Raw genomic sequence first — 8792 nt, 5'->3', positions numbered from 1 at the left:
AGCTACTACTGTATGTTCAGCAATGAAATTTTGTATTATATCCTGCTGTATGCTTATAGACGATTCTGAGCTTTGACGTATAGATGGGTCTGAGCATGAGATGAGTGAATGTAACACTGCCCAAGGCCCTTCCCATCCTGTCTCAGTGTTACATTCATACTATTCCAGTATGATTCTTATCAAGTGACACATGTGTTAATGTCTTTGAGCAGGCTGTAGGACCAGGTGTCCTACAGACCTTCAGCACTTGTGCTGTAAAGCTTTAATAAATTAACTAGTGTCCATTTGGTTCTACTTGGGGTACTTAGAGATAATGAGTCACTCTCTAGAATTCCTATGGATATAATTACATGAAAATAACAAGGAGAAAACATCCTGACCGCTCCTGTAAACGTTCAAGCGTAAATCAAATGGCTGCAGGTTCGAGGCTACCTAGGTCCAGTCATGGATTTTTTCTCCTTCCTGCAACTTTTCAAACACACCTTATGTAGCAAATGTCTTTGAGCAGGTTGTAGGACCAGGTGTCCTACAGACCCTCAGCACTTGTGCTGTAAAGCTTTAATAAATAAAAATAAAATAAGTTAGTTTACAAGTGCATAATACTTTCAGATAATTACGATCCAATATTTTGGCATCTGTAATCTTCAAGTCAGGCTTCAGCATTATTAATTGTGAAGGTCGAACAATACCAGTGTTTCAAATCAATAGCCAGATTCATAATGGACGTTGTTGGAATTTCTGCTGTTTGTTATCAACTAGTTTTTCCAGTTGAGATATAAGCTGTTGATAAGTTTGCTTCTCTTCAGGCAGTCCATTGTCCAGTACATGGTTTCCTATAGACTTCAAAGTATGAACCAATTCACCTTTTGCACAAAAAGTATTTGGCATCTTACCAGCTCAACAAAGAGGAACCTTTCTTAATAGATTAACTGAAGTGTGAATATATGACTTGATTTCAACTGATAAAGGTCCATACTTTTAATCACTGAAGTTATGAAAATTTAAAGTACCCATCCCTGGAAACAGCTGGTCACATAGTTGCACAATCCAATTCCTGTTAACTACAAACATAATGTGTATATCCAGGAGTGGTGTCAGTATGTTTGTTGTGACTACATTTTCTTAGAATAATATTGGCCACTATCAGCAGCTTTGTCTAAAAGTTACATAAATGGCTTCATAATTTTATCATTTGCTTACGTACCCCTCACACCTAAAGGAGTAGAGCTATACAGGTAGTAGTGGAATGAAATTATTACAATTTGCATCGAAGCTATTCAACAGATATTGAATTTTTATAAACCAGAGCTAATGTTTCTTTACTATATAGCACTGAAATGCTACCACCTTAATGCATTTACAGCTAGTCAGTGTTAATGTCTTTCAACTACCACTACTACTACTACTACTACCACAGTATTCACAAATGGTACACAACAATGGTTTTAGTAATAAGCACATTTTGCACAGGTACATCTAGTACAATATGATTATAAAAAGTGGATGTGTCTGACAATCAGACTCTACAGTATGTGGCACTCCTGTAAAGCTCGTCTGTACAAATTTTAGATAAAGGGCATAGACTCAAAAGTCTGAATCTAATTTTTGCATACTGTATAGTGAGTAATTATGAGGTCCAAATTTTTGTGAAGTTGCTAAAACTATCCTCCAGCATAAAGTTCTGTGATTGTTAAATTAGTAAAACCAATTTTTTTGTAATCATACAGTACGATAGTACTGTATAGTAGGGACCACAAAGGAGTAGGCATGGCCCACGAAATAACATACCCAAAAACCAACCTCTGACGATGATGAGGCAGTAATGGTTAGGTAAAACTAAGCCCAGACAAGCTTTCAGATCGACCCAAAACGTTTTCAACAACAAGTTTTTACAGATTTTTAATTATTTAACGGAATTTTCTACCGACTGACTGACTGCCTGATGCCTTCAGACAAGTGTAACTCAATAATGGCTAAAGCTACGGGCTTTATTTTTTCACTGTTCAGCATCACTTTGGCCCGAGAGGTGCCTTTTGGCATACCGCAGTACATACAATACATTCTTCATGGACTTACCAGTGTCCTTTTTTGTGTCCCATTCATCTTTGCTGACAGCGAAGTGTTGATTTGGTAGTAGCTAGCATGTGATGGCTTCCCTTCATAACGGAAATCATCCGTATTTTTCATAGTGGCTATGATTGCAGAGTTACTTTTTGAACAGTTCTTGATTCGTACTGCTGTTTAACGGGTTGAATATAGCTGACAATGAAGCAAAATGGATACTTCACTTTTCAGACGATAGTTGATATAAAACACAAGTACATTTACACTGTTGTTAGATATCTGCACTCACACAAGTACAAAGTATCATGAATGTATTAGCAATAGCACAATGTGTACAGCAAGGCAGCATAAAAGACTAAAAAATATGGTACATATTTCTTTGGCCAATTTAACAAAGTCCCTCAGTCTAATCCCATCATATCATTAGCATCTTCGTATATTTATTCATCAGGAGGTAGTTCACTTCGCCCTTATGAAGCTGTTCATTAGCTGGTGTCAAGCCAGCACTTCTTGCATCTGGTACCCATAGCCCTGCAAACAATACAAGTTACCACACACAGTAGAAAAGTTAATAACTTGTATCAGTAAATCAACAATGGAACCATAGACAATGTTGGGGAGACCATGCATTGTAAGGAGATACCCAATATGTTACCCCCACTATTAAATGATAGCCTCCATGCAAGTGTGTTCCACTGTATACATGGTTATTTAAAAAGTTCCAAAAAGTTTTGGACTATATACCTAGACATATAGTACTTGGTTTGTATGCAACCAAACACAAAGAACGCAATTTAGAGCACAATAATAGAACACAATTTTGCCTTTATATTACACATACATACATATCAACATATAGACAAGTTGTTATATTAAATACACCTGCACACTGAGATATAGCTCTAGTAGACCTCCAGAAGAAAAGGACTTGTGTTTCACGAACCCAACTAACTTGGTGGTTAACTAAGTGATGCCATAACCTTTACATAATAAAGTAATAAAATGAAATAACACAACACGGTATACAGGCAGTGCCTTTACCGGTAATATTACTAACACAATTGTATGTACACATACTAAATACACACACTATGTATAGACACACTATACATAATACACACAAAACAGTACACAATTCAGGCTAATGGCTGTTTTGCCCGAGCCTTCCAAAAATTTGGTCCATTATGGGATGGGTAATGGATGTACTCTACTTGTGTAGGGCAGGTTGGCTACTTATACACTGCCTTGAAATTACTGATTGTGGAATTCAGTAATTAGTAATTGATCAGATTACCTTATAATGTATTGTGGTCACAACAAATCAGCCACAGCAAAAATTTATAGCCCAAAAATATTTAGTCTATATAATATCACACTTTGGTTCTACACAATTTATTAACCTGAAGATATCCTGTATTGTCACACCAAGTTAAGTGAGGGCACTGTTACAAGATTTAAGGGTGTGACAAACATGGAGGCACGTGTATAATTTGAGTACACTATTGGCAGCAGTCAGGGCCGTGCACAGAAATTAAGGGGCCAAGGGCAAAGAGTTAAAGTGAGGCCCCAGGGGCAAGGAGGTTTCCACTCTGAATCGCAACTTCACCCAAGCTGTAAGTCGAAGACCAAAAGAAAAAGGTCATTACATGCTGACAATGACAATAGCTACCCCTCACCAACCATATCTCCTTATTTATAAGCTTGCCACCCCCCCCCCCCCCCCCCCCTGGGCGGCCCTGGCAGCAGTCAACAATCTACAAGAGCAAATATGTTTACCATACAGTATCACAGGTTATATGTATGTTTTTAAGCAGCTAAAAATTAAAATGGATTTTTTCTCAAGAGAGTAAACATTTCAGCCAACTAGATGATTCATGGTGACAGCAAAGGTGTCAACAACAGAGACGTAAAGTTTGGCTTCATTACAAGTTCGGGAAAAGACTACAATGGACACTGCACTTTTGTGGCTTTCCCATAGGAAATGTATGGTGAAATTCATTGGCCATAAATGTTATGTCAGACTTTTGAATGCAAAGGTTTTGAAATAGTTTTAGCGGGTCAAGCAGTACTACAAGAATGTGAAATTTCAAGATCGTATGTACTTGCATCCATGAGTTATTAAATGTTTTTGAGGATTCAGCTCAATGCGTACACACTATATACTTTCACGCTTGCTCTACACATTAACGATAACAAATAGGTGTTACTTGTAAGCTTACAGACAGCGCTATATATTTCTTAAATCCAACTGACTGCTCACAATTAGAAACTGTTTTCAAACTTCAACTCGGCTAGTCTCATCCACCAGTTTTTATTCTTTGGGCTGACGCTTGTCCCCGATGAAAGACTATACTATGCTCATTCCACTCTTAATATATAAAACACCACATAAAATTAATTCACCAACTCTAAAATTTCTGTGATCATAATGTACATCATTGCCATCCACATTGTCAAGTATGATCAACCTCATATCATTACATAAGATCCCAATCCATATACAACAGATAACTCAGACATTACGTGACCTGATAATCCAGGTGACCTAACCCTGAGAAAAATATGTGCACGTACAGTGCAAATTAAGCACAATACATCAGGATTTTGGAGACGTATGTGATCGTACATTCAACAAGCATTTTCAGATTATTCATAATCAAACTGTTATACATGTAGTTGCAAAAATCAATAGTACAGCTAGCAAAACAATAAATGTCAGTCCTACTACAGAAGTCCTTTATGGCAGTTACCAATTCAACTAGTTACTGCACATAGAGTTGAATTTCTTTAATCAGAATATCTTCAATGCCAGAGCTCTCATCTCGACATATCCTTGTCTCAATGTTCTTGCTAGTGGCTATTGGTATCTGACGGTAAAACCACGGTAGACTGGGGTTAGAGCAACAACTGTTTTCACTAGAGCAGCCTTGTCCGTCCCATACAGGATCATCAGTGTAGGGTGGTGGGTTACCCTTCTGTAACTTTCCTGACTCACAATAGTAGTGATCACCAACAAACGATGGTGGTGATCGACCTGGAAACTGAGAACATGGACAATTAGTATGATACCCATTTGGTCTGTTATCGGTCTTATCTGTGTTGCCTATAGCATAAGACCAAATGTGCTTTCTTGGAGTACCATAAGTTATAGAGACACCATCTAGATATGGACCATTAATAGAACTGGAGGGATAGTGAAGAGCGGCAAATCCATTAGTAGATCCCTTCTGGTAACCTATCACCATTCCACACACTTTGTTGTATGGAACACCATCAGTGGAAAAATTAGTAGAATAACATCCAGCTTTGTGACTAGGGGGTCTACAGGCTGCAGCTGGACTAGTGATCCTTTCCCATTCACTCGGACAGCTATCATTCCCAGCATCTACACTGGCTATCCTCATCCAACCTTTCTCTCCTCCGCATTCTAGCTCCATGTCACAGTATACAACTGTATCCTCCTTTGAGTCTGGTTGTATTGTGTAGTAGCCAGATTTACCACGTGTTGACAGGTTTAGCTGGTAGATTTCTTTGCAAGACTTTCCTGTTACTGCAACAAGATTATCACCACAAGTAGTACCAGCTTGTGCTACAACTAGTATACTACTAGCAACTAGTAAAACTGCCAAGTAATTATCCATCACTTATCAGGTCACTATCAACACTTTACAACTTGTATTACTACTGTGTTAATATTAGCATTTTTATACTCTGCTAAGCAAAACTTCTAGCCAATCAGGTAGACTTCCTCTTATCTCATCACTTGTAGTATCAAAAAACTGCTAAGAAATGACCTAAGAAATGTGGTCATGAGGAAAAAGGTGTAGTATGCATGGGTATAAGGGTGTATGGTATGTGGTCAGGGTATGATGTGGGAGGTATGTTGTCACATCATTTGAACACACACAGTATACACACAATACAATACAAGGTTGTGGTATACATGACAACTATATACTACTACAACAACCAAGTACAATCACCAACGGGACAACCTACCAATAAGGCAATGCATGACCAGTACAGTGTGTGTGTGCGTGTTGGCACATAAATGCAATTAAAATCACATGCCGGCTTAAGCTTTGGGTATAATCAAGACAACAGCCATATGCAACTCTAATATAATTATATACATATATAGCAGGCCCTCATAATTCATACTTAATTAAGTCTAGGATATTAATTTATGTATTGTATACAATTTGTGTCCTCCTCATGTGATGGGAAAAAATCCAGTAACAAACATGTCACAAGTATGGTGCAGAATTTATTCTATTGTTTTTCCTTATTTCATTATAGCAAGTATGTATAAAGTATGCAACAATATTTAAAAGTACTTAGAAAATGGTATTCATAAAATGCTTTGTAAATATTTCTAATACCAAGGCTAAAATGAAGTGATTAAAGCTGTTTAGCAACAGCCACACTTTTGATCTTTAGGAGATAATGAGGTCTTTAAAATCCACTAAAAGGCCTGCTAGCTGGCAGGTTCTTAACTGGTTAAAAATTTGCTAGCAGAAAGACCTCAGGCCTAGGTATTGCAAATCTCACTTTCAATCATTGGTTTGCTATGCTCTCCCATGCAAGCATATATCACAATTGCAGGGTTCTACTGTTTAATAGATGCCTATAAACAGATAGGTACTAAACAGAATTTTCCATGATATTGCTGGATCTCACTGTACATCCTGACAAACAACATTAAGTGGTACCTCCCATAATCGAATTGCTTTAGGCATGAATGGAGTGGTTAAACTTGTGTTGGCTTGGGTGACTTATCCCATTGCAAGATGGACTTTACCAAAGACCTAGATGGGTAAGCTTCTTTGTAGAATGGTTATTTTACATCATCTATAATGTGGGTGTGGTCGTGTATGTGAAACTGTGTCTGGTCTTTCATATACTACTGTTGTGCCACAACTTCCTAATAAGTCAACAACTTGTGACATCTCATTGCCATCGTAATCACTCAAACCATGTCTTCAAACTGTTTTATTAATGCACCTGTTCTTCACACTGCTGTGGCACCATGGCACGTGCAATGGCAGCAACTGGTCAGTTTCCTTGTCAACACGATTATCTTCACTAGTGTCTGTCTTCAGGAAGCAGTGATAAGACACTAGCTTTGATTTCTCTTTAGCTCTTCGACGATAACATGTTCAGTCTTCTGCATGCACTCATGTTAAGACTGTGTGACGATTTTAAAATGACATCAAACCCAATGGCTCCATGCACACATAAAACACCCTCAAAGTTGGTTAGAGACCACACCCTTGGAATTTCGTGCTTTAAAAATCTCGGCTTCGCTTTTAAAATCCATGTGCTTGGTCTCTAACCTACAAAAACAATACTTATAATTACTCAAGTACTTAGCAAAGAACTTAGTATAACATTGGGATAATTAACAGTAACTTTACAAGTACTTTTTAAAGTATAAGTACTCGCGTACTAAGACCCATGTATGTATGGTGCTGTATGCTGCTCAGTGTTGGCAATAGTGCATTAGTAAGGTAATGTGTTATGTACCAGTACAATGTATCTATCTTACCCAGTCTGCCTCTCCCTACTCAAGTAACATGGCTAGTTTCAAGGTTTATTCCCACTGGGGTGATAAGGTAGTTGTCACCCAGCATGGTACTTTGATCATCCCACACACAGAGGGATGGTAGTTACTTTTGAAAAAGACATAATCTGTTACCATAGTTTGTATAAGTTGAGCTAGATCCTGAAAAAACAGCTAAAATATTTTTTTTTCATTAGAGTTAACAGTTCAGCCAACCAGATGATTAGGGAGGGGTAACAGTGCAAAAGACATATATGGGTCTGAGCATGAGGTGAGTGAATGTAACACTGCCAAAGGCCCTTCCCATCCTGTCTCAGTGTTACATTCATACTATTCCAGTATGATTCTTATCAAGTGACACATGTGTTAGTTTACAAGTGCATAATACTTTCAGATAATTGCGATCCAATATTTTGGCATCTGTAATCTTCAAGTCAGGCTTCAGCGTTATTAATTGTGAAGGTCGAACAATACCAGTGTTTCAAATCAATAGCCAGATTTATAATGGACGTTGTTGGAATTTCTGCTGTTATCAACTAGTTTTTCCAGTTGAGACATAAGCTGTTGATAAGTTTGCTTCTCTTCAGGCAGTCCATGGTTTCCTATAGACTTCAAAGTATGAACCAATTCACCTTTTGCACAAAAAGTATTTGGTATCTTACCAGCTCAACAAAGAGAAACCTTTTTTAATAGATTAACTGAAGTGTGAATGTATGATATATGACTTGATTTAAGGTCCATACTTTTAATCACTGAAGTTATGAAAATTTAAAGTACCCATCCCTGGAAACAGCTGGTCACATAGTTGCACAATCCAATTCCTGTTAACTACAAACATAATGTGCATATCCAGGAGTGGGGTCAGTATGTTTGTTGTGACTACATTTTCTTAGAATAATATTGGCTACTATCAGCAGCTTTGTCTAAAAGTTACATAAATGGCTTCATAATTTCATCATTTGCTTATGTACCCCTCACACCTAAAGGAGTAGAGCTATACAGGTAGTAGTGGAATGAAATTATTACAATTTGCATCAAAGTTCAACAGATATTGAATTTTTATAAACCAGAGCTAATGTTTCTTTACTATATAGAACTGAAATGCTACCACCACCTTAATGCATTTACAGCTAGTCAGTGTTAATGCTGAATTGTGTCTTTCAAC

Source organism: Dysidea avara, chromosome 7, assembly GCF_963678975.1.
Source record: "Dysidea avara chromosome 7, odDysAvar1.4, whole genome shotgun sequence".
Lineage (NCBI taxonomy): Eukaryota > Metazoa > Porifera > Demospongiae > Dictyoceratida > Dysideidae > Dysidea > Dysidea avara.
The sequence above is the reverse complement of the archived record's forward strand: the minus strand, read 5'-3'. Positions refer to the sequence as shown.